Below are 14,452 nucleotides of genomic sequence, written 5' to 3'. Positions count from 1 at the left end.
ACGAAGCGTGCACCGAACCACGCTTGATATTTGGGGAAATCGACGGCGCATTTGGAGTACGCATTTGAAGTACACTTCGAATTGGGACAGCCATCGTCGCGTGGCGGTGACATAATCGCACTTAAAATGTGTACTTCAAGCATGCAGACCCTGAGTTGGGACACAGCCACAGACACTAAATACAAGAGGTGAACGGAGCGAAGAGGAAACAGCTGGGAAACACGGCTGACGCTGATTACACTGACGAGACAGGGAGAGCACAAAGCTGAAACACTGACATCAGATAGGAACAAGAACTTCAAAGTAAAACAGGAAACAAAACACACATTACTTAGACAGAGAGAAAGACTTGACACTGACCAAAGCCTACTAAATAATAATCATAATCAAAACAGTATCACTGATTAATCAAATCATAAATCATAATCTAGAAAAACACTAAAGCATGAAAAACAGAAAGCTGGGTCAACATGACCCAGAACCGTGACAAAGAGTAAAGAATCACTGAATTTTTACAAGTTCTGTTCAAACTGTGTAAAACCAATGTTGTAAGTTCAGCATACATTATATTTTACACTACCTGGAGCAGACAAATCAGACACCTGTACCATAAATTTAAGTGTTACTGGTGCTGTTCTCACTACATAAATGTCAGTACACATAGAATGTTGTCTTTTCAAACTATCCAAATGCAGACATAGAGAATGAAACATTTTTTTCTATAATTGAAAGAAAATCTGAATTTAAGAAATTCCACGAACAAGTTTACATCAACATATTTTACACACAGAACTCAGCAGTAACGCTGAAAATGTACATCTTAAAACTGCACCAGGTAATAAAACAAAAAAACTTCACACTTGTTTTGAGAACTTCATCTGCAATTTTTGGTTAACCACAAAATGTTAGCAATGTACATGCACCATACCTTTTTTATACCATTGGAATACAAATATTTTTAAAACTGTAGGAAAATTCAAATCCAAGTCACTCCTGGAACAAGCAGGTTTACCACATTTTCCAGATATAAAACAGTGATGCAAAAGTAGTACTTTTAGTTCTTTCTTAGTACTTTTACAAACTGCGCCTAGTAAAACTTCACATTGTTAAAAACTTCCCACTCAAAATCAGAAATGTAACAATTGTTTCATCAACAGAACATCTGTTGAGTATGTAACAGAGTATACCTTTATCACTTTGTCTCAAATTTCCCGAATTTCTCAAGTTTCCCGAATTTCCCAGAGGAACCCACCCGAGGGATTAATAAAGTTCTATCTAATCTAATCTAATCTAAACAAGAAGGGCAGAACTAGATCCACTCATGGTCAACAATGTCTGAGATGAGAATGAAGACTGGGATTGACCGAGAACACAGTTTTCTTCTTGGACTCAACCTTTGTGCGTTCTCAGGATTTATGGAAAACAAACACCTTTATGGAAAAAAAGGGCGAGAGAGAGATTGAGGAAATTAACAACCTGAGGCAGGATATTAAATGGCTAAGTTTGATAAACACAAAAATACAGTGGGGCAAAAAAGTATTTAGTCAGCCACCGATTGTGCAAGTTCCCCCACCTAAAATGATGACAGAGGTCAGTAATTTGCACCAGAGGTACACTTCAACTGTGAGAGACAGAATGTGAAAAAAAAAATCCATGAATCCACATGGTAGGATTTGTAAAGAATTTATTCGTAAATCAGGGTGGAAAATAAGTATTTGGTCAATAACAAAAATACAACTCAATACTTTGTAACATAACCTTTGTTGGCAATAACAGAGGTCAAACGTTTACTATAGGTCTTTACCAGGTTTGCACACACAGTAGCTGGTATTTTGGCCCATTCCTCCATGCAGATCTTCTCGAGAGCAGTGATGTTTTGGGGCTGTCGCCGAGCAACACGGACTTTCAACTCCCGCCACAGATTTTCTATGGGGTTGAGGTCTGGAGACTGGCTAGGCCACTCCAGGACTTTCAAATGCTTCTTACGGAGCCACTCCTTTGTTGCCCGGGCGGTGTGTTTTGGATCATTGTCATGTTGGAAGACCCAGCCTCGTTTCATCTTCAAAGTTCTCACTGATGGAAGGAGGTTTTGGCTCAAAATCTCACCATACATGGCCCCATTCATTCTGTCCTTAACACAGATCAGTCGTCCTGTCCCCTTGGCAGAAAAACAGCCCCATAGCATGATGTTTCCACCCCCATGCTTCACAGTAGGTATGGTGTTCTTGGGATGCAACTCAGTATTCTTCTTCCTCCAAACACGACGAGTTGAGTTTATACCAAAAAGTTCTACTTTGGTTTCATCTGACCACATGACATTCTCCCAATCCTCTGCTGTATCATCCATGTGCTCTCTGGCAAACTTCAGACGGGCCTGGACATGCACTTCAGCAGCGGAACACGTCTGGCACTGCGGGATTTGATTCCCTGCCGTTGTAGTGTGTTACTGATGGTGACCTTTGTTACTTTGGTCCCAGCTCTCTGCAGGTCATTCACCAGGTCCCCCCGTGTGGTTCTGGGATCTTTGCTCACCGTTCTCATGATCATTTTGACCCCACGGGATGAGATCTTGCGTGGAGCCCCAGATCGAGGGAGATTATCAGTGGTCTTGTATGTCTTCCATTTTCTGATGATTGCTCCCACAGTTGATTTTTTCACACCAAGCTGCTTGCCTATTGTAGATTCACTCTTCCCAGTCTGGTGCAGGTCTACAATACTTTTCCTGGTGTCCTTCGAAAGCTCTTTGGTCTTGGCCATGGCGGCGTTTGGAGTCTGACTGTTTGAGGCTGTGGACAGGTGTCTTTTATACAGATGATGAGTTCAAACAGGTGCCATTCATACAGGTAACGAGTGGGGGACAGAGAAGCTTCTTACAGAAGACGTTACAGGTCTGTGAGAGCCAGAGATTTTCCTTGTTTGAGGTGACCAAATACTTATTTTCCACCCTAATTTACAAATAAATTCTTTACAAATCCTACCATGTGAATTCATGGATTTTTTTTCACATTCTGTCTCTCACAGTTGAAGTGTACCTCTGGTGCAAATTACTGACCTCTGTCATCATTTTAAGTGGGGGAACTTGCACAATCGGTGGCTGACTAAATACTTTTTTGCCCCACTGTAAATCCATAATAAAACAAATTTTACCATTCAAGGAACTACAGTGTTGATTGTAGTTCCACGGGGTAGTGTATGTTAAAGCAGTAGTAACTGCCAAACATTAGGCAGTCATGAAGGTTGTGATGTGGTCGTTAACAATCTTCATGTCGATGCTCAACATGAATGTCTCAGCAGCGAAGCAGGAGGAACCTGAGAATTTAAAAATTAAAAACTTTAATAACAATAATACAGAGATACTTTTTACATATATCAGTGGATCACTTAACTTGCTGGCTGAACTTCTATGTTTGTGTTAGCCACTCCTCAGTGTGAAAGCAACAGAACATGAAACTAAACAAGCCAAAAATACAAGAACAAGGCAGTTAGAGCAGAAAGAAACTGTTGAATTTTGCTATATCTATTTACCACAAACAACGACGCAGGGTGTTGGTGGCACTTTCTCCGTCTGAACATCTTCTGCAAGGCTTGTCATCTTAAACCAGTGGAACAGAAGCTCTTCCTTCTCATCAAAATGAGCCAGTAAGAAGCATCATCTCAATGACTTCTTTCGAGCAACCACTGGACTGAACTCTTTCAGTCTGAAGCTTGAGAAGAGAATTCAGGAGTTATTTGCGCTTTTGTGCATCAACATATTTGAGGAACTTTAACAGACCTGCCCCCTTTTTGTCTACAATGGTGAGGAAGTTCTCCATCAGATTCACACCAGTCCGTTTCTAGAAAATGTGCTGTCATACTGGTTTCATTGAAGAGAAAGAGCCATTCCTGGCATAGTTTCTGGATGCTTGCCCTTTTGTTGATATCTTTACGCTGCATGTAATAGGTGCACTTGACTAGTTTTTCCAGAATATCTGTACTGTACTTCTTCTTTTTAAACAGCTTCTTCATTTCTTCTTTTTTTCAAGCAGACTCTCCACGGTCTCAGAGAGTGGCAAATGCATGGCTACCAGCTAATACAGTCATATGTGTCTTGAACACTTGCTTTTTCTTCAGAAGGCATTTCATCTGTGTCATTGCCATCATCTGATGCCGCTTTGCATTTTCTTACTTTTGGTGTGTCAGGTCGCTTGATGTTTTCAACTCCTGCCTGAAGCTGCTTTACCAGGGAATGATATCCAGGTCCAATAACATCACCATCAATCATGTCTTGAAGAGACTTGGGATACTTGGCCACCATCCTTTTTGCTATCTCTGTAGTGTTGCGTTTGGTTGGATTCTGACAAATCTTCATCATTTCAGAGACCACAATCCTTACCTTTTCTCATCTTTGTCTTGCACTTGGTCTTTTCTGTCTTTCCAAGTTCTGTACCAACTCCTTGGGGAGCCTTGGTATCTCAAATCTCTCTATCCAGTTTAGCATTAATGGTGTACAGATTCCTGAAGGTGATGAAAAAGTCATGGATGATGCTGGTGAAGAAGAAATTGAGGTCGGAGAGGGAAGGACATCCACAGGAGAGGAATGCACAGAGTTTGGTGTCGAAGCGCTTGAGATGAAATGATATGAAAGCATTAAACATTGAGCCATCCTATATTTGCAATGTTGGGGGAATCGCTGACCCAGCAGAAAGAAAGGCCTGAAACATCTGATGTCTCTCTGAAAGAGTCAAGCACATATTTTTGAAATTTTTCAAATGCCTTGTACATTTTTTGAAGTAACTATGTTTGGTCTCAAAGCACATTGTCCACAGCCTGAGGAGAGGGCCACATTTTAGGATCAGTCCTGGATGATGTCGCACGTAATGATGTATAGGTCTTAAGTTGATATTAGGTAACAGCTCCTCTCTGGTTTCCAAATACAATATAGCATCCAGATGAGTAACCTGAGCACAAGTTAGGTCAACGATCTTCTTGAGCTGCCAAGTTAACTTCCACACATTATCTTAAGGTTTCTGCATTCCGTCTCCAATTATGAGAGGTAAAGGTCTCGAGAAGTTGCAATTTTGAACAGCTTGTCCACTAAATTTCAATGTTTTTGGACTGACCTCACAAGGTTTGGATGAAGCATCTGTTTTTTTTTTGCATTTAAGTACACTTGATGTACTCTTTTCGAACTGTGTTGAGGAAGTAGTTGAGGTAAAGAGCAAGATCGTATGAGCAGACACCCTTAAGATGACATGACCGAAACATGGGGGCATGCCAGGTGTGCAAACATCAAAGCTTTGTAAAGAATTAAATGCAAACCTAAATTTTATCCCCTGTACTTCTGACAGGTCTTCTCTTTCCAGTTGTTCAGTGGCAGATCTATACGTTTCTGGGGTCCATTGAGGTCCACAGACTGCTGGATCAGCACCCTGAAATTCAGTTCAAGTTAACAGACAATAGCTGCATAAGTACACAGACAAACTGAAATTTTTTGTAGAACCCCCAATACAATGAGAGCTCAGGTTGTATCCAGCAATGCAGTAGAGCGGTCCTTTCACAACAGTTTTATCTGCCATTGTTATCCCATTCTCCTCTAGTACCTTCAAATCAGTCAGGTGTTCTGAAAAAAACCTTTTCATGGCCAAGTTAGCCAGAATCTGTCTCTCTACACAGTAAGACTAGCTGCACATGATCAGCATTTGACCGGGCATGGGGGAATGTTGAGTAGAGAGAAGTATACCACCAAAACCTCGTGTTACTTTTTTGCAGAACCAGTAGGTTCCCTACTTCATATGCATCCTGGTATAGAACCAGCTTGAGACAATGAAGATTTTCCTGAAAAAATGTGTTTGACACAAACACGTTACCATCACAACAGTCACTGAGAACATATGGTCTTGAAACATGATTAGAATCTACTGATATGAGAAACCTTGCCAAAAACTTGAATCCAGCAGACTCTTCAAGGTATTTAGCACTGTTCTCATCTCTGTCCACAAACACTTTGGGTTCAACATACTTGAACACATCTTTAAAGTGATGAACTCTTCATGGGCTTCTCATGGGCCCTGTGTGACAAGCTGAGAACAAGTCAGATTGTTTTACTGCGCCACATATATTTAGTGTCTCCATCTGAAATTAACATGTCTTAATGCTTTGTATCTTGTTCTATTTAATCTTAACAAGCCCCTAAAAACAGTCAGTGATCACTGTTGGCCTCTCTCGGTTTTTATTACCGCTAATCATTTTAAAGCTCAGTTTTTAAACCCTTACGATGTATACTATAGCCCAGCCCATGCAGCAGTATGTTAATGACTTCTCTCCAAACGTAACTTAGAAACTGTAATTCATGCTTTTATTACATCATGCCTGGATTATTATAATTCCATTTTAATAGGGAGTGGGCTGGGCACTTTGTCACGCTTACAATTAGTGCAAAATGCTGCGGCTCAATTTTTAACTGGTAGAAGGAAATTCGACCACATCACTCCGGTTTTGGCCTCCCTACATTGGCTTCCAATCAAATTTAGGATCCATTTTTAAAGTTCTTTTATTGTTTTTTAAATATTTAAATGGTTTGGCACCCATTTATTTGTCCGATTTGTTGAAGCCTTATGTTCCCACTCGTTCCCTCTGGTCAGCTGAGCAACTGCTGCTTTCAGTCCCTAAGTTATGGCTGAAACTCAGGGGAGACCGGGCGTTCTCCCCTGTGGCCCCGTTGCTTTGGAGCAATCTTCCTCTTCATATTAGACAAGCTACATCAGTACCGGTTTTAAGTCCAGATTAAAAACCTATTTTTATTCTCTGGCTTTTTACTCTGTGGGTGACTGACATTTTTATACATTTTTATTAATTTTATTGTTTTGTTCAGTTCTTATATTATTATCATTTATAGTTGTATTGTTCAGCACTTTGGTCTACCAGGTGTGTTTTTAAAGTGCTATATAAATAAACAATGATGATGATGACTAATCTCGTATTGTGAATGGATTATCTGTTTACAGCATCCTGCCATGCGATTGCGTTTGTCCCTAACCTTCGGGAACCCTCACGTTAACTTTTACGGAGTGGAAAAAAGTTAGCGTTCATTTTCCAGCTTGTATAGTATGCTAACATAGCTGTGTAGCACATCATTGTATACCAGCTGGCCAAACTTCAGTAATCCTGAGCATTGTCCGACAGATGTTGAAGGACCTCAGCCACCTCAGAAAATAGAGACAACTCTGGCATTTCCTGTAAAGTGCAGTGGTGTGTTTAACCCAGTCCAGTTGTCTATGTATACCAAGGCTGGACTGGGACAAAAAATCGGCCCGGGCATTTTGACTAGAGACCGGCCCACCAGGATAAATGTGACGTCATTCAGGGGTAAAACCGCAAAGGATTCTGGGAACTTGTGGCAAGAGGTACTAGCGCACGCAGGCTTTCAATTGAAATCAGTTACACAGCGATAAAAAGAAACACAAAAAATGGCAAGAAGCTGTTGTATTATTAACTGCAATAGCCGGTCGCATGACAGCCACGGGAAGCCGACGGGTAAAGAGATCGTTTTTTTTTTTATCGGATTACGTCGTTGAAGAGAAATGTTTTAAGCCATGTTTCCGAAGTAAGAGCCGACGGATGGTCTGGATATACCAAATATAACGTCTCAGAGCACTCCAGCTCACATGTTAGTCTGCTCCAAGCATACCCACAAAGGTCGGTCTGCTGTTGTAGTTAATACGTCATTTTTCATAACATAATTGGTGATATAGGTTACAAGCAAGTCTGGCGCTGAACAGAAATTGTCGCGCTATGCTCCTTTATTTATTGTGCATAAATAGTGAATTGTCCTGACACAATATTGTGTTTCGCTTCTGTTATTACCATGGTACATTGACAAAAACATATACTTTTATTCACAGGATAAAACAGTTGTTTTGTATCACTAATTGCCCAGTACGATTACAGCATACAGTATTATTGTCACTGCTACATTTCTGTGATGCTACCAGAAATTATTTCCACTACTAATTAATTACCGTTGAGCTCAAAGGTTATATTAATAAACGGTTAACGAATGTGTATTTATGATGACGATTTGTGAAACTGGTAAACTTACCTTTGTTCGTACAATGGTCTTTCGTTCTACGCGGTGCATTTCAAGGTCCTGTACCCATCCGTCGGTAAACTGTACCTGGGCTTGTTGCAGTGACCTGAAGTTACTAAACTTCATGAGTGTATGCACTCACTCCAAGAACCGTATAATTATAAATATGAGCGTGGTGAAAGTTGGGCAGCACGCTAACGTCTTTTGTCCACTCGTAAGGGTCTGACCCTTTCACTCCTTTGATTTTTTTCCTCGTATCTTTTCTTTGTCTTTTCGTCGAGTCTGTCTTTGTACGGACCAGCATTGTTCTCCTTTTGTTTTGTACATTCCTTTTTTGTGCGGCAAAGAAAAAACAAGAAGGTATTGGAACCGGAGAATGAACGTTTTGCGGTGCTGCAAATGCTTGCATTTGATGCGGTACTTGGATTGTTTTGCCACGAGTTCCCGGCATGCAATGCGCGAAAATCACGTGATTGCTAAACAAGGGGGAGGGTGCATCCGGCCTCCTCGGCTGTAATTGGTCCAGCCCAGAGTCGATCATGACCAATTGGCCAATCCAACACCTTTCATTATATATACCCTTCCTAAAAAAAAAAAAAAAAATCCATCGGCCCATAAAAACAAAAAATCGCCAGCGGCCCACCGGGCAAATGCCCGGTACGCCCGATGGCCAGTCCAGCTATGATGTATACTCCAAGATATTTATAGTCCTCCACAATGTCCACGTTGAACTCCTGGATTGAAACAGTTTTCATTTGAAAACGCATCTTTTTCTCTCCGTTTTGGCCTTCCGTCCACCTTGAGATGGCGTTTTCCTTCAAGGAAAATGCAGCGTTTTGAAAATGCTCTCCAAAGCGGAATCATTTGAAAACACCATTTTCGCATCGCAGTGTGGACAGTGAACCCGGAGCCTTTTCGAAAATGATGACAAATTTTAGTCATGTGATGCAGTCATGTGACCAATTAAACTAAGATAGTGGAGGGCATTACACAGCAGTTGTCAATTTTTTGACAGCCCTATTAAAACCCTTTAACGTTCTGGTCAACCAATTGCTAGAGCACATTTTCAGACCCTATATCTAACTGAGGCTTTCACTGAAATTGACCTACCTTGTTGAGTCTTTTCTACCAATTGGTTTACATCTGTAATGCCAAAAAAATCCACCAGAAGGCACTGTGAATGGAAACTGTTGGCTCTTCTTATCCTTCTCCCAACCAGGAACACGGAAACAAAAAACCATCCAACATATTTTGAGTGTTTTTGATTAAACTAAGACAGGAAGATATAATTTTTTGATATATGATAGTGTTAGAGGACTTACTGAACAGATGTATGTCACTTGACAGTAGGGGTGGGTTTTGATTATCGACTTATCAATTAAAACCGATTCTGGCTTGGATAATATGATATCAATTCATTAAAATTCATTTAAAAATAAATTTATTTTGAGATTCTGGCCGATTTTGCCCGAAACGCCAGAATCTCAGGTTAAACCTCACAAAATTTCTACAACCACCAAACAGCTAAAACAGTAAATGAGAGCAGGTACACTGATTCTGCACAAAGACATAAACACAAAACGTGGACCCAGCGCATCCGAATCAGTGAGATGTCACCTTTCTCACCCGACGGCACATACACGGACACGGACACGGCGTCTGAAAGCCGACAGCTCACTGATTTTGAAGCGTCGGCGGGCGCTTTGTGTTTACGTCCTTTTTGCACTAGATTCTGAAGCTGTGGTTGTATCTCTCTCCAAACAATTTTGACTGAACCAGCAGCCAAAGACGATCCAAACTATGCTTCACATTCGCTTCACATAAACATCGTCACGAATTTCCTTTTACTTTTGCTGTTTTGCTTCCACCAAGATAAAATCACACTTCATGTAGAGCTCTCTCTCTCTTTCTCTCTAAATAGGGTTAGGATAATCAAAACCCACCCCTACTTATTACCAGTGTTGCTCAAGTTACTTGAAAAAAGTAATCAGTAACTAATTACTGATTACTTCCCCAAAAAAGTAATCCCGTTACTTTACTGATTACTTATTTTCAAAAGTAAATAATTACTTAGTTACTTTTTAAAAACACGATTTACAACCCGAATAGGTGATAAAGCGATAGATCTTTCAGCCCAATTCTACTTTTTCTGCATAATCCATCATACAAAATGTAATCCAATGGAAAAGTATCTTTTTTAACTTGTTTTATCAGTTTTAATCTTTTAACTTTATGCATCAAGCAAACATTTAATTATATGCAACATTCTCTGACTTGAATAAATTAGTTTAACATTTAAACCTATTTTCTACACATTCCAGCACATAAAATAAAATATTTTTTGTGTTTACACTCACTCTTTCAAATAGATGCAAGTAAAACACAGCAGAAAATAAATAAAGTCAAAGACTAGCGGTCCTGTTGCTCTATTTTCACCTGTAAAGCAGGACTGAGGTAGGCGGAGGTTTACCCTGCTCCATCTTCAATGGAAGAATCCGCGAGTTTCTCTGTGAATTTCCCATTACGTCGTAGCTACTCGGTGCTCGTTTGGAAGTTTAGGGGTTTTTTCGCTGTAAAAAGAAGTTTTTTTCCCACGCACGATGGACGCTAATGTTTTTGTTTTGCACATTCTGCAAATTCTGTGCGCCGATCTGGGTCATCCTCGTTGAGATGCTGCAGTAGCTGGAGTTTGTAAGGGTGCCATTTGTGAGTAGCTAATATCCGCCGAAGGGATGTTCAACTAATGCCACTCTCCAGTGACATGACTTTAATACCTGGTCTATAAGAGGGACAGTGCCCTACTGGACCAGAAACCGATGGCTCTCAAAAAGTTAACAAGCCAGCATCTAGAGTTGGACAACCATGATTCAGCTCTCCAAGACCACAGAATCAATGCTACACCATAAGACCCCAACGACCAAAACCACATGCAGATGTGCTTCATTTGCACTGTTTTTATTTATTTATTTTTTAAAAAGAAAAATGATTTTGCACAGTACCGTTCAATCAGAAGTGGCCTGAATGTGAGTATTTTGTGCTGTAGCACATTTTTCACATTTGCAGATTAAAAAACTATGTATTTTGTAGTTTGATATAATCCTGTCCTTTGATGGAATGAAAACAGCAATGTTCACTGGCATGCTACTAGAAATAAACTGTATCCAATGCGCTGGATAGTTTTTGTTATTAATTAAATTATAATTATAAATACAATTTCAACTGTATTATATAATGCACTTGTATTTGCATGACATTTCATACTTTTACCATTAAGTGACATCTCAACCATTTGGTAGAGATCAATATTTTAAAAACTACAGGGTCTATTGAAAAAAAATTATTGATTGTGGTTATTACTGGTAGGGATGTGAGATGGGCAAATGAATTGAATCATTTCTTCAACAGATTTGATTCAGCCATGAGGCAGTCTGCAACATCGGCTGCAGACTCACCCACCCCCACTGCTGCTGTTCCACCTCAGACACTTCACACCTCCTCTATTCACCCTGCTCACTCCCCCCCACCCCCAACTGCAGCATCCAATACACACTCAACACAAGGCTCCAGCCTGTCTCTCTCAACCACCCAGGTTAGGAGGGAACTGAGGAGGATTAATGGCAAGAAGGCAGCGGGTCCAGATGGCATCAGCTCGAGGGTCGTCAGGTCCTGCGCGGACCAACTGTGTGGGGTGATGGAGCACCTCTTCAACCTGAGCCTGAGGTTGGGAAGAGTCCCACAGCTCTGGAAAACCTCCTGTGTTGTACCAGTGCCAAAGACTTCACGCCCCAAGGACCTCAACAGCTACAGGCCGGTGGCTCTGACATCCCACCTGATGAAGACCCTGGAGCGGTTGGTCCTGGCTCAGCTTCGGCACCTAATAAGCTCATCACTGGACCCACTTCAGTTTGCCTACCAGCCTGGCATTGGAGCGGATGATGCCGTCATTCACCTCCTACATCGTTCCCTCGCTCACCTGGAGACCGCTGGAAGCACTGTGAGAATCATGTTCTTTGATTTCTCCAGTGCCTTCAACACCATTCTTCCCTCGGTTCTAAAGGACAAGCTGGTGAACTCTGGAGTGGACCATCACCTCACTACCTGGATCCTGGACTACCTCACCGACCGACCACAGTATGTGAGGACTCAGGGCTGTGTGTCGGACAGGGTCGTCTGCAGTACGGGGGCCCCACAGGGAACGGTTCTGGCTCCGTTCCTCTTCACCATCTACACTGCAGACTTCTCCCACAATTCCACCCAGTGCTTCCTGCAGAAGTTCTCTGATGACTCTGCAATAGTCGGCCTCATCACTGATGGGGACGACAAGGAGTACAGAGGTCTGACCCAAGACTTTGTGGACTGGTGCCAGCTGAACTACCTCCAGATCAACGCCAGTAAAACCAAGGAACTGGTGGTAGACTTCCGCAGGCACAAGCATTCTCCACTGCAACCACTGAACATCCAAGGTATGGACATTGAGGCTGTGGACAGCTACAGGTACCTTGGTGTTCATCTGAACAATAGACTGGACTGGACTCATAACTCAGCTACAGGAAAGGGCAGAGCAGGTTGTACCTGCTGCGGAGACTCAGGTCGTTTGGAGTGGAGGGCCCACTCCTGAAGACCTTCTATGACTCTGTTGTGGCTTCTGCTATCTTTTATGGTGTGGTCTGCTGGGGCGGCAGCATCTCTGCTGGGGACAGGAAGAGACTGAACAGGGTGATCCGAAGGGCCAGCTCTGTTCTAGGATGCCCTCTGGACCCAGTGGAGGTGGTGAGTGACAGGAGAACGGCGGCTAAGCTGTCATCCCTGATGGACAACATCTCCCACCCCATGCAGCAGACTGTGACAGCACTGAGCAGCTCCTTCAGTGGGAGACTGCGGCACCCACGGTGTGGGACGGAGAGATTTCGCAGGTCTTTCCTCCCCACTGCTGTCAGACTCCATAATAAAGACTTTAACTGATCAAGCACACACATCCATACATATGCAATAATACTAAGTGCAATAATCCTTTCTGTCATCGTTGTATTTTACTCAGTTGTATATAGTATTTGTATTTGTATTCTATTTTTATCTTATTGTATATTTATTTTATTTTATTCTACTGTATATAGTATTTTATTCTATTCTGTACAGTTGTGTACTGTATTTATTCTTATTGTATTCTAATTTTTGCCTCATAACTTTTGCACTGTCCACTTCCTGCTGTGACAAAACTAATTTCCCACGTGTGGGACTAATAAAGGTTATCTTATCTTATCTTATCTTATCTTATCTTATCTTATCTTATCTTACTCACCCAAATCAATAAGAAATGCAAACAAAAAATCTTTCCATTGTTTTTTTCTTGGTGTGGACCTCAAAGGGTTAAAGATTAATATCAGTTTGTACATGCTTTAGATAGCTTTTCTTCAAATTCTTTAATTCTCACTCGCTTTTACAACTTTGTACTTTTGTGTTACTCGCAGCAACAACTCCACCTCATTGTTAGTCCATTTAAAAAACTTTTCCTTGACACTTCAAATGGCCGGAAAGTAAATAAACGGCAGACAGAAACGAGGCAGGTCGAATCGTCTTGCGTTTCACGCATGCGCAGTACTGGAAGGTAAGCGTTTTCGGCCGTTTCAATATGGACGCACAACTCTGTGAAAAAGACTGAAAATGATAGTGTGGACGCGGAGCATTTTGAGATGAAAACGCTGTTTTCAAATTTATTTGGGCTAGTGTGGACGTAGCCTCTGAAAGCCCTCTTCTTGTCACTGAGGAGGGCTTTGATGCCCTTAGTCACCCACAGCTTGGTATTTGGGAAACGATTGGACAGTCTGAGCTGGAACAATGGGGTTGGTGCAGAAAGTTATGTAGTCGGTGATACACTCAGTAAGCCCATTGATGTCCTAGGCGTAGTCTAATGGGGGACTTAAAGCGCATTATACAACATGTCTTATTAACCAGTACAAAAGATTCATACAAGCACTTTTTCTATATTTTTTCTTTTTTCTACATGTTTTCTAATTAGTGTTCAAACTGATGAAAATATTGGAAAAACAACTTGGGGTTCAATATCTTGCCCAAGAATACTTGCAAAATATTCCTGGCCAAGATACTGGTGCAAACAGGGCTTGAACCACCAACCTTCTGATTAGTACCTTAGACCTTGGGCTGCTGGTGATGTAATGTTGTGTGCATATTATCTTTACACACCATGAGCCCCTACTACTACCTGAGGATCATTTAATTTTTAATTCAATTCAATTTTTTTTATACAGTGGGTAAAATAAGTATTGAACATGTGACCAGTTTTCTAAATGTAAATGTATTTCTAAAAATGCTATTGACATGAAATTCTCAGCAGATGTCTGTAGCAACCCATTCAATCCACACATGCAA

General features: G+C 41.3%; 1 protein-coding gene and 1 pseudogene across 1 annotated transcript in view; one reads left to right on the top strand and one right to left on the bottom strand.

Moving 5' to 3' along the window:
- The window catches only part of nxph1 (neurexophilin 1), a 71,071-nt gene that overhangs the window by 41,727 nt on the left and 14,892 nt on the right, over positions 1–14,452 (top strand). The gene's annotated exons all lie outside the window — the stretch shown is intronic.
- LOC146549838 (uncharacterized) lies at positions 1,310–4,137 on the bottom strand (annotated as a pseudogene).

Source organism: Mchenga conophoros, linkage group LG22 (assembly GCF_057382185.1).
Source record: "Mchenga conophoros isolate Kocher_MC1m ecotype Shallow Benthic linkage group LG22, M_conophoros_male_GT1.1, whole genome shotgun sequence".
NCBI lineage: Eukaryota > Metazoa > Chordata > Actinopteri > Cichliformes > Cichlidae > Mchenga > Mchenga conophoros.
Note: the sequence above shows the minus strand (reverse complement) of the source record. Positions and strands in the feature narration are given on the sequence as shown.